This window comes from Hordeum vulgare, unplaced genomic scaffold (genome assembly GCF_904849725.1).
Source record: "Hordeum vulgare subsp. vulgare unplaced genomic scaffold, MorexV3_pseudomolecules_assembly, whole genome shotgun sequence".
Classification (NCBI taxonomy): Eukaryota; Viridiplantae; Streptophyta; class Magnoliopsida; order Poales; family Poaceae; genus Hordeum; species Hordeum vulgare.
This window is the reverse complement of record NW_025422486.1, coordinates 472501-482500: the sequence shown is the minus strand read 5'-3', so window position 1 is coordinate 482500 and position 10000 is coordinate 472501. Positions and strand designations below refer to the sequence as shown.

Sequence of the window (10000 nt, the reverse complement as noted above, 5' to 3'; positions counted from 1 at the left end):
CTTTTTTTTGACGTTTACTAGTTTTCTTATTTTTGACGTTTGTGATATGTTTTAGCTTGCCCCTCCCGTGTCCATTGCCACATTTGCCTCGACAACGGAGACGAGTTTAACACAAGAATTTCACCGCTCCCTGTCTACCCCGACAACACGAGCACCGCCACGACCTCTTTGACTTTTCCCACCGCGCATGACACCCAACGACTAGTAGTAGTAGTAGTAGTAGTAGTAGCAGTAGTAGCAGTAGTAGTAGTAGTAGTAGGGGCAAGCATAAGGAACAAATAGATAGTTGCATGTCGGATGCGATCATACCAGCACTAAAGCACCGGATCCCATGAGAACTCCGAAGATAAGCGTGCTTGGGCGAGAGTAGTACTAGGATGGGTGACCTCGTGTTGCATTCCCCTTTTTAAATATATTTTTGCGCCACGTGACAAGGATGACGCGGGACCGTGATCTATATGACCTCGTTTTCTTATTTTTGACGTTTACTAGTTTTCTTATTTTTGACGTTTGTGATATGTTTTAGCTTGCCCCTCCCGTGTCCATTGCCACATTTGCCTCGACAACGGAGACGAGTTTAACACAAGAATTTCACCGCTCCCTCTCTACCCCGACAACACGAGCACCGCCACGACCTCTCTGACTTTTCCCACCGCGCATGACACCCAACGACTAGTAGTAGTAGTAGTAGTAGTAGCATTAGTAGCAGTAGTAGTAGGGGCAAGCATAAGGAACAAATAGATAGTTGCATGTTGGATGCGATCATACCAGCACTAAAGCACCGGATCCCATCAGAACTCCGAAGTTAAGTGTGCTTGGGCGAGAGTAGTACTAGGATGGGTGACCTCCTGGGAAGTCGTCGTGTTGCATTCCCCTTTTTAAATATATTTTTGCGCCACGTGACAAGGATGACGCGGGACCGTGATCTATATGACCTCGTTTTCTTATTTTTGACGTTTGTGATATCTTTTAGCTTGCCCCTCCCGTGTCCATTGCCACATTTGCCTCAACAACGGAGACGAGTTTAACACAAGAATTTCACCGCTCCCTCTCTACCCCGACAACACGAGCATCGCCACGACCTCTGTGACTTTTCCCACCGCGCATGACACCCAACGACTAGTAGTAGTAGTATTAGTAGTAGCAGTAGTAGAAGTAGGAGCAGTAGCAGCAGTAGCAGGAGCAGTAGTAGTAGTAGTAGCAGTAGTAGTAGTAGTAGTAGTAGTAGTAGTAGTAGTAGTAGGGGCAAGCATAAGGAACAAAGAGATAGTTGCATGTCGGATGCGATCATACCAGCACTAAAGCACCGGATCCCATCAGAACTCCGAAGTTAAGCGTGCTTGGGCGAGAGTAGTACTAGGATGGGTGACCTCCTGGTAAAGTCCTCGTGTTGCATTGCCCTTTTTAAATATATTTTTGCGCCACGTGACAAGGATGACGCGGGACCGTGATCTATATGACCTCGTTTTCTTATTTTTGACGTTTACTAGTTTTCTTATTTTTTACGTTTGTGATATGTTTTAGCTTGCCCCTCCCATGTCCATTGCCACATTTGCCTCGACAACGGAGACGAGTTTAACACAAGAATTTCACCGCTCCCTCTCTACCCCGACAACACGAGCACCGCCACGACCTCTGTGACTTTTCCCACCGCGCGTGACACCCAACGACTAGTAATAGTAGTAGTAGTAGTTGTTGTTGTAGTAGGGGCAAGCATAAGGAACAAATTGATAGTTGCATGTCGGATGCGATCATACCAGCACTAAAGCAACGGATCCCATCAGAACTCCGAAGTTAAGCGTGCTTGGGCGAGAGTAGTACTATGATGGGTGACCTCCTGGGAAGTCCTCGTGTTGCATTCCCCTTTTTAAATATATTTTTGCGCCACGTGACAAGGGTGACGCGGGACCGTGATCTATATGACCTCGTTTTCTTATTTTTGACGTTTACTGGTTTTCTTATTTTTGACGTTTGTGATATCTTTTAGCTTGCCCCTCCCGTGTCCATTGCCACATTTGCCTCGACAACGGAGACGAGTTTAACACAAGAATTTCACCGCTCCCTCTCTACCCCGACAACACGAGCACCGCCACGACCTCTGTGACTTTTCCCACCGCGCATGACACCCAACGACTAGTAGTAGTAGTATTAGTAGTAGAAGTAGTAGCAGTAGGAGCAGTAGCAGCAGTAGCAGGAGCAGCAGTAGCAGTAGTAGCAGTAGTAGTAGTAGTAGTAGTAGTAGTAATAGTAGTAGGGGCAAGCATAAGGAACAAAGAGATAGTTGCATGTCGGATGCGATCATACCAGCACTAAAGCACCGGATCCCATCAGAACTCCGAAGTTAAGCGTGCTTGGGCAAGAGTAGTACTAGGATGGGTGACCTCCTGGTAAAGTCCTCGTGTTGCATTCCCCTTTTTAAATATATTTTTGCGCCACGTGACAAGGATGACGCGGAACCGTGATCTATATGACCTCGTTTTCTTATTTTTGACGTTTACTAGTTTTCTTATTTTTGACGTTTGTGATATGTTTTAGCTTGCCCCTCCCGGTTCCATTGCCACATTTGCCTCGACAACGGAGACGAGTTTAACACAAGAATTTCACCGCTCCCTCTCTACCCCGACAACACGAGCACCGCCACGACCTCTTTGACTTTTCCCACCGCGCATGACACCCAACGACTAGTAATAGTAGTAGAAGTAGTAGTAGTAGTAGTAGTAGTAGTAGTAGTAGTAGTAGTAGTAGTAGTAGTAGTAGTAGTAGTAGGGGCAAGCATAAGGAACAAATTGATAGTTGCATGTCCGATGCGATCATACCAGCACTAAAGCAACGGATCCCATCAGAACTCCGAAGTTAAGCGTGCTTGGGCGAGAGTAGTACTATGATGGGTGACCTCCTGGGAAGTCCTCGTGTTGCATTCCCCTTTTTAAATATATTTTTGCGCCAGTGACAAGGGTGACGCGGGACCGTGATCTATATGACCTCGTTTTCTTATTTTTGACGTTTACTAGTTTTCTTATTTTTGACGTTTCTGATATGTTTTAGCTTGCCCCTCCCGTGTCCATTGCCACATTTGCCTCGACAACGGAGACGAGTTTAACACAAGAATTTCACCGCTCCCTCTCTACCCCGACAACACGAGCACCGCCACGACCTCTGTGACTTTTCCCACCGCGCATGACACCCAACGACTAGTAGTAGTAGTAGTAGTAGTAGTAGTAGTAGTAGTAGTAGTAGGGGCAAGCATAAGGAACAAATAGATAGTTCCATGTCGGATGCGATCATACCAGTACTAAAGCACCGGATCCCATCAGAACTCCGAAGTTAAGCGTGCTTGGGCGAGAGTAGTACTAGGATGGGTGACCTCCTGGTAAAGTCCTCGTGTTGCATTCCCCTTTTTAAATATATTTTTGCGCCACGTGACAAGGATGACGCGGGACCGTGATCTATATGACCTCGTTTTCTTATTTTTGACGTTTACTAGTTTTCTTATTTTTGACGTTTGTGATATGTTTTAGCTTGCCCCTCCCGTGTCCATTGGCATATTTGCCTCGACAACAGAGACGAGTTTAACACAAGAATTTCACCGCTCCCTCTCTACCCCGACAACACGAGCACCGCCACGACCTCTGTGACTTTTCCCACCGCGCATGACACCCAACGACTAGTAGTAGTAGTAGTAGTAGTAGTAGTAGTAGTAGTAGTAGTAGTAGTAGTAGTAGTAGGGGCAAGCATAAGGAACAAATAGATAGTTGCATGTCGGATGCGATCATACCAGCACTAAAGCACCGGATCCCATCAGAATTCCGAAGTTAAGCGTTCTTGGGCGAGAGTAGTATTAGGATGGGTGACCTCCTGGGAAGTCCTCGTGTTGCATTCCCCTTTTTAAATATATTTTTGCGCCACGTGACAAGGATGACGCGGGACCGTGATCTATATGACCTCGTTTTCTTATTTTTGACGTTTACTAGTATTCTTATTTTTGACCTTTGTGATATGTTTTAGCTTGCCCCTCCCGTGTCCATTGCCACATTTGCCTCGACAACGGAGACGAGTTTAACACAAGAATTTCACCGCTCCCTCTCTACCCCGACAACACGAGCACCGCCACGACCTCTGTGACTTTTCCCACCGCGCATGACACCCAACGACTAGTAGTAGTAGTAGTAGTAGTAGTAGTAGCAGTAGTAGTAGCAGTAGTAGTAGCAGTAGTAGTAGAAGTAGTAGTAGTAGTAGTAGTAGTAGTACTAGTAGTAGTAGTAGTAGTAGGGGCAAGCATAAGGAACAAATACAAAGTTGCATGTCGGATGCGATCATACCAGCACTAAAGCACCGGATCCCATCAGAACTCCGAAGTTAAGCGTGCTTGGGCGAGAGTAGTACTAGGATGGGTGACCTCCTGGGAAGTCCTCGTGTTGCATTCCCCTTTTTAAAAATATATTTTTGCGCCACGTGACAAGGATGACGCGGGACCGTGATCTATATGACCTCGTTTTCTTATTTTTGACGTTTACTAGTTTTCTTATTTTTGACGTTTGTGATATCTTTTAGCTTGCCCCTCCCGTGTCCATTGCCACATTTGCCTCGACAACGGAGACGAGTTTAACACAAGAATTTCACCGCTCCCTCTCTACCCCGACAACACGAGCACCGCCACGACCTTTGTGACTTTTCCCACCGCGCATGACACCCAACGACTACTAGTAGTAGTAGTAGTAGTAGTAGTAGGAGTAGTAGCAGTAGTAGCAGTAGGGGCAAGCATAAGGAACAAATAGATAGTTGCATGTCGGATGCAATCATACCAGCACTAAAGCACCGGATCCCATCAGAACTCCGAAGTTAAGCGTGCTTGGGCGAGAGTAGTACTAGGATGGGTGACCTCCTGGGAAGTCCTCATGTTGCATTCCCCTTTTTAAATATATTTTTGCGCCACGTGACAAGGATGACGCGGGACCGTGATCTATATGACCTCGTTTTCTTATTTTTGACGTTACTAGTTTTCTTATTTTTGACGTTTGTGATATCTTTTAGCTTGCCCCTCCCGTGTCCATTGACACATTTGCCTCGACAACGGAGACGAGTTTAACACAAGAATTTCACCGCTCCCTCTCTACCCCGACAACACAAGCACCGGCACGACCTCTGTGACTTTTCCCACCGCGCTTGACACCCAACGACAAGTAGTAGTAGTAGTAGTAGTAGTAGTAGAAGTAGTAGTAGTAGTAGTAGTAGGGGCAAGCATAAGGAACAAATAGATAGTTACATGTCGGATGCGATCATACCAGCACTAAAGCACCGGATCCCATCAGAACACCGAAGTTAAGCGTGCTTGGGCGAGAGTAGTACTAGGATGGGTGACCTCCTGGGAAGTCCTCGTGTTGCATTCCCCTTTTTACATATATTTTTGCGCCACGTGACAAGGATGACGTGGGAGCGTGATCTATATTACATCGTTTTCTTATTTTTGACGTTTACTAGTTTTCTTATTTTTGACGTTTGTGATATGTTTTAGCTTACCCCTCCCGTGTCCATTGCCACATTTGCCTCGACAACGGAGACGAGTTTAACACAAGAATTTCACCGCTCCCTCTCTACCCCGACAACACAAGCACCGCCACGACCTCTGTGACTTTTCCCACCGCGCTTGACACCCAACGACAAGTAGTAGTAGTAGTGGTGGTGGTGGTGGTGGTGGTGGTGGTGGTGGTGGTGGTAGTCGTAGTCGTAGTAGTAGTAGTAGTAGTAGTAGTAGTAGTAGTAGTAGTAGTAGTAGTAGTAGTAGTAGTAGTACTAGTAGTAGTAGTAGTAGTAGTACTAGTAGTAGTACTAGTAGTAGTACTAGTAGTAGTAGTAGTAGTAGTAGTAGGGGCAAGCATAAGGAACAAATAGATAGTTGCATGTCGGATGCGATCATACCAGCACTAAAGCACCGGGAAGTCCTCGTGTTGCATTCCCCTTTTTAAATATATTTTTGCGCCACGTGACAAGGATGATGCGGGACCGTGATCTATATGACCTCGTTTTCTTATTTTTGACGTTTACTAGTTTTCTTATTTTTGACCTTTGTGATATGTATTAGCTTGCCCCTCCCGTGTCCATTGCCACATTTGCCTCGAGAACGGAGACGAGTTTAACACAAGAATTTCACCGCTCCCTCTCTACCCCGACAACACGAGCACCGCCACGACCTCTGTGACTTTTCCCACCGCGCATGACACCCAACGACTAGTAGTAGTAGTAGTAGTAGTAGTAGTAGTAGTAGTAGTAGTACTAGTAGTAGTAGTAGTAGTAGGGGCAAGCATAAGGAACAAATACAAAGTTGCATGTCGGATGCGATCATACCAGCACTAAAGCACCGGATCCCATCAGAACTCCGAAGTTAAAAATATATTTTTGCGCCACGTGACAAGGATGACGCGGGACCGTGATCTATATGACCTCGTTTTCTTATTTTTGACGTTTACTAGTTTTCTTATTTTTGACGTTTGTGATATCTTTTAGCTTGCCCCTCCCGTGTCCATTGCCACATTTGCCTCGACAACGGAGACGAGTTTAACACAAGAATTTCACCGCTCCCTCTCTACCCCGACAACACGAGCACCGCCACGACCTTTGTGACTTTTCCCACCGCGCATGACACCCAACGACTACTAGTAGTAGTAGTAGTAGTAGTAGGAGTAGTAGCAGTAGTAGCAGTAGTAGCAGTAGTAGCAGTAGGGGCAAGCATAAGGAACAAATAGATAGTTGCATGTCGGATGCAATCATACCAGCACTAAAGCACCGGATCCCATGAGAACTCCGAAGTTAAGCGTGCTTGGGCGAGAGTAGTACTAGGATGGGTGACCTCCTGGGAAGTCCTCGAGTTGCATTCCCCTTTTTAAATATATTTTTGCGCCACGTGACAAGGATGACGCGGGACCGTGATCTATATGACCTCGTTTTCTTATTTTTGACGTTACTAGTTTTCTTATTTTTGACGTTTGTGATATCTTTTAGCTTGCCCCTCCCGTGTCCATTGACACATTTGCCTCGACAACGGAGACGAGTTTAACACAAGAATTTCACCGCTCCCTCTCTACCCCGACAACACGAGCACCGCCACGACCTCTGTGACTTTTCCCACCGCGCATGACACCCAACGACTAGTAGTAGTAGTAGTAGTAGTAGTAGTAGCAGTAGGAGCAGTAGCAGCAGTAGGAGCAGTAGCAGCAGCAGCAGTAGTAGTAGTAGTAGTAGTAGTAGTAGTAGTAGGAGTACCAGTAGCAGTAGCAGTAGCAGTAGCAGTAGCAGTAGTAGCAGTAGCAGTAGCAGTGGCAGTAGAAGTAGCAGTGGCAGTAGCAGTAGCAGTAGCAGTAGCAGTAGCAGTAGTAGTAGTATTATAGTAGTAGTAGTAGTAGTAGGGGCAAGCATAAGGAACAAATAGATAGTTGCATGTCGGATGCGATCATACCAGCACTAAAGCAGCGGATCCCATGAGAACTCCGAAGTTAATCGTGCTTGGGCGAGAGTAGTACTAGGATGGGTGACCTCCTGGGAAGTCCTCGTGTTGCATTCCCCTTTTTAAATATATTTTTGCGCCACGTGACAAGGATGACGCGGGACCGTGATCTATATGACCTCGTTTTCTTATTTTTGACGTTTACTAGTTTTCTTATTTTTGACGTTTGTGATATGTTTTAGCTTGCCCCTCTCGTGTCCATTGCCACATTTGCCTCGAGAACGGAGACGAGTTTAACACAAGAATTTCACCGCTCCCTCTCTACCCCGACAACACGAGCACCGCCACGACCTCTGTGGCTTTTCCCACCGCGCATGACACCCAACGACTAGTAGTAGTAGTAGTAGTAGTAGTAGTAGTAGTAGTAGTAGTAGTACTAGTAGTAGTAGTAGTAGTACTAGTAGTAGTAGTAGTAGTAGTAGTAGTAGTAGTAGTAGTAGGGGCAAGCATAAGGAACAAATAGATAGTTGCATGTCGTATGCGATCATACCAGCACTAAAGCACCGGATTCCATCAGAACTTCAAAGTTAAGCTTGCTTGGGCGAGAGTAGTACTAGGATGGGTGACCTCCTGGGAAGTCCTCGTGTTGCATTCCCCTTTTTAAATATATTTTTGCGCCACGTGACAAGGATGACGCGGGACCGTGATCTATATGACCTCGTTTTCTTATTTTTGGCGTTTACTAGTTTTCTTATTTTTGACGTTTGTGATATCTTTTAGCTTGCCCCTCCCGTGTCCATTGCCACATTTGCCTCGACAACGGAGACGAGTTTAACACAAGAATTTCACCGCTCCCTCTCTACCCCGACAACACGAGCACCGCCACGACCTCTGTGACTTTTCCCACCGCGCATGACACCCAACGACTAGTAGTAGTAGTAGTAGTAGTAGTAGTAGTAGTAGTAGTAGTAGTAGTAGTAGTAGTAGTAGTAGTAGTAGTAGTAGTAGTAGTAGTAGTAGTAGTAGTAGGGGCAAGCATAAGGAACAAATAGATAGTTGCATGTCGGATGCGATCATACCAGCACTAAAGCACCGGATCCCATCAGAACTCCGAAGTTAAGCGTGCTTGGGCGAGAGTAGTACTAGGATGGGTGACCTCTTGGGAAATCCTCTATATGACCTCGTTTTCTTATTTTTTGACCTTTGTGATGTGTTTTAGCTTGCCCCTCCCGTGTCCATTGGCACATTTGCCTCGACAACGGAGACGAGTTTAACACAAGAATTTCACCGCTCCCTCTCTACCCCGACAATACGAGCACCGCAACGACCTGTGTGACTTTTCCCACCGCGCATGACACCCAACGACTAGTAGTAGTAGTAGTAGTAGGGGCAAGCATAAGGAACAAATAGATAGTTGCATGTCAGATGCGATCATACTAGCACTAAATCACCGGATCCCATCAGAACTCCGAAGTTAAGCGTGCTTGGGCGAGAGTAGTACTAGGATGGGTGACCTCGTGCTTGGGCGAGAGTAGTACTAGGATGGGTGACCTCCTGGGAAGTCCTCGTGTTGCATTCCCCTTTTTAAATATATTTTTGCGCCACGTGACAAGGATGACGTGGGACCGTGATCTATATGACCTCGTTTTCTTATTTTTGACGTTTACTAGTTTTCTTATTTTTGACGTTTGTGATATGTTTTAGCTTGCCCCTCCCGTGTCCATTGGCACATTTGCCTCGACAACGGAGACGAGTTTAACACAAGAATTTCACCGCTCCCTCTCTACCCCGACAACACGAGCACCGCCACGACCTCTGTGACTTTTCCCACCGCGCATGACACCCAACGACTAGTAGTAGTAGTAGTAGTAGTAGTAGTAGTAGTAGTAGTAGTAGTAGTAGTAGTAGTAGGGGCAAGCATAAGGAACAAATAGATAGTTGCATGTCGGATGCGATCATACCAGCACTAAAGCAGCGGATCCCATGAGAACTCCGAAGTTAAGCGTGCTTGGGCGAGAGTAGTACTAGGAAGGGTGACCTCCTGGGAAGTCCTCGTGTTGCATTCCCCTTTTTAAATATATTTTTGCGCCACGTGACAAGGATGACGCGGGACCGTGATCTATATGACCTCGTTTTCTTATTTTTGACGTTTACTAGTTTTCTTATTTTTGACGTTTGTGATATGTTTTAGCTTGCCCCTCCCGTGTCCATTGCCACATTTGCCTCGAGAATGGAGACGAGTTTAACACAAGAATTTCACCGCTCCCTCTCTACCCCGACAACACGAGCACCGCCACGACCTCTGTGACTTTTCCCACCGCGCATGACACCCAACGACTAGTAGTAGTAGTAGTAGTAGTAGTAGTAGTACTAGTAGTAGTAGTAGTAGGGGCAAGCATAAGAAACAAATAGATAATTGCATGTCGTATGCGATCATACCAGCACTAAAGCACCGGATCCCATCAGAACTCCGAAGTTAAGCGTGCTTGGGCGAGAGTAGTACTAGGATGGGTGACCTCCTGGGAAGTCCTCGTGTTGCATTCCCTTTTTTAAATATATTTT

General features: G+C 46.1%; 16 non-coding genes and 2 pseudogenes across 16 annotated transcripts; all 18 read left to right on the top strand.

Moving 5' to 3' along the window:
- Positions 1–295: 295 nt before the first annotated feature.
- On the top strand, positions 296–401 carry LOC123416555 (annotated as a pseudogene).
- A 353-nt stretch (positions 402–754) lies between these two features.
- Positions 755–873, top strand: LOC123415684. Its single transcript, XR_006615389.1, has one exon. It is a non-coding gene; the product is annotated as a 5S ribosomal RNA (ribosomal RNA).
- A 406-nt stretch (positions 874–1279) lies between these two features.
- Positions 1280–1399, top strand: LOC123416328. The gene has a single exon (XR_006615996.1). It is a non-coding gene; the product is annotated as a 5S ribosomal RNA (ribosomal RNA).
- Positions 1400–1743: 344 nt separating this feature from the next.
- On the top strand, positions 1744–1862 carry LOC123415466. Its single transcript, XR_006615184.1, has one exon. It is a non-coding gene; the product is annotated as a 5S ribosomal RNA (ribosomal RNA).
- Positions 1863–2290: 428 nt separating this feature from the next.
- Positions 2291–2410, top strand: LOC123416306. Its single transcript, XR_006615975.1, has one exon. It is a non-coding gene; the product is annotated as a 5S ribosomal RNA (ribosomal RNA).
- A 392-nt stretch (positions 2411–2802) lies between these two features.
- Positions 2803–2921, top strand: LOC123416004. The gene has a single exon (XR_006615690.1). It is a non-coding gene; the product is annotated as a 5S ribosomal RNA (ribosomal RNA).
- Positions 2922–3273: 352 nt separating this feature from the next.
- Positions 3274–3393, top strand: LOC123416195. Its single transcript, XR_006615869.1, has one exon. It is a non-coding gene; the product is annotated as a 5S ribosomal RNA (ribosomal RNA).
- Positions 3394–3761: 368 nt separating this feature from the next.
- On the top strand, positions 3762–3880 carry LOC123416185. The gene has a single exon (XR_006615860.1). It is a non-coding gene; the product is annotated as a 5S ribosomal RNA (ribosomal RNA).
- Positions 3881–4305: 425 nt separating this feature from the next.
- On the top strand, positions 4306–4424 carry LOC123415820. The gene has a single exon (XR_006615517.1). It is a non-coding gene; the product is annotated as a 5S ribosomal RNA (ribosomal RNA).
- Positions 4425–4788: 364 nt separating this feature from the next.
- LOC123415520 lies at positions 4789–4907 on the top strand. Its single transcript, XR_006615235.1, has one exon. It is a non-coding gene; the product is annotated as a 5S ribosomal RNA (ribosomal RNA).
- A 361-nt stretch (positions 4908–5268) lies between these two features.
- Positions 5269–5387, top strand: LOC123415563. The gene has a single exon (XR_006615275.1). It is a non-coding gene; the product is annotated as a 5S ribosomal RNA (ribosomal RNA).
- A 1366-nt stretch (positions 5388–6753) lies between these two features.
- Positions 6754–6872, top strand: LOC123415621. Its single transcript, XR_006615331.1, has one exon. It is a non-coding gene; the product is annotated as a 5S ribosomal RNA (ribosomal RNA).
- A 564-nt stretch (positions 6873–7436) lies between these two features.
- LOC123416134 lies at positions 7437–7555 on the top strand. The gene has a single exon (XR_006615812.1). It is a non-coding gene; the product is annotated as a 5S ribosomal RNA (ribosomal RNA).
- Positions 7556–7974: 419 nt separating this feature from the next.
- On the top strand, positions 7975–8093 carry LOC123416382. Its single transcript, XR_006616046.1, has one exon. It is a non-coding gene; the product is annotated as a 5S ribosomal RNA (ribosomal RNA).
- A 410-nt stretch (positions 8094–8503) lies between these two features.
- On the top strand, positions 8504–8623 carry LOC123416541. The gene has a single exon (XR_006616172.1). It is a non-coding gene; the product is annotated as a 5S ribosomal RNA (ribosomal RNA).
- Positions 8624–8861: 238 nt separating this feature from the next.
- LOC123416507 lies at positions 8862–9017 on the top strand (annotated as a pseudogene).
- Positions 9018–9385: 368 nt separating this feature from the next.
- LOC123416127 lies at positions 9386–9504 on the top strand. Its single transcript, XR_006615806.1, has one exon. It is a non-coding gene; the product is annotated as a 5S ribosomal RNA (ribosomal RNA).
- A 359-nt stretch (positions 9505–9863) lies between these two features.
- On the top strand, positions 9864–9982 carry LOC123416669. The gene has a single exon (XR_006616276.1). It is a non-coding gene; the product is annotated as a 5S ribosomal RNA (ribosomal RNA).
- Positions 9983–10000: the final 18 nt, after the last annotated feature.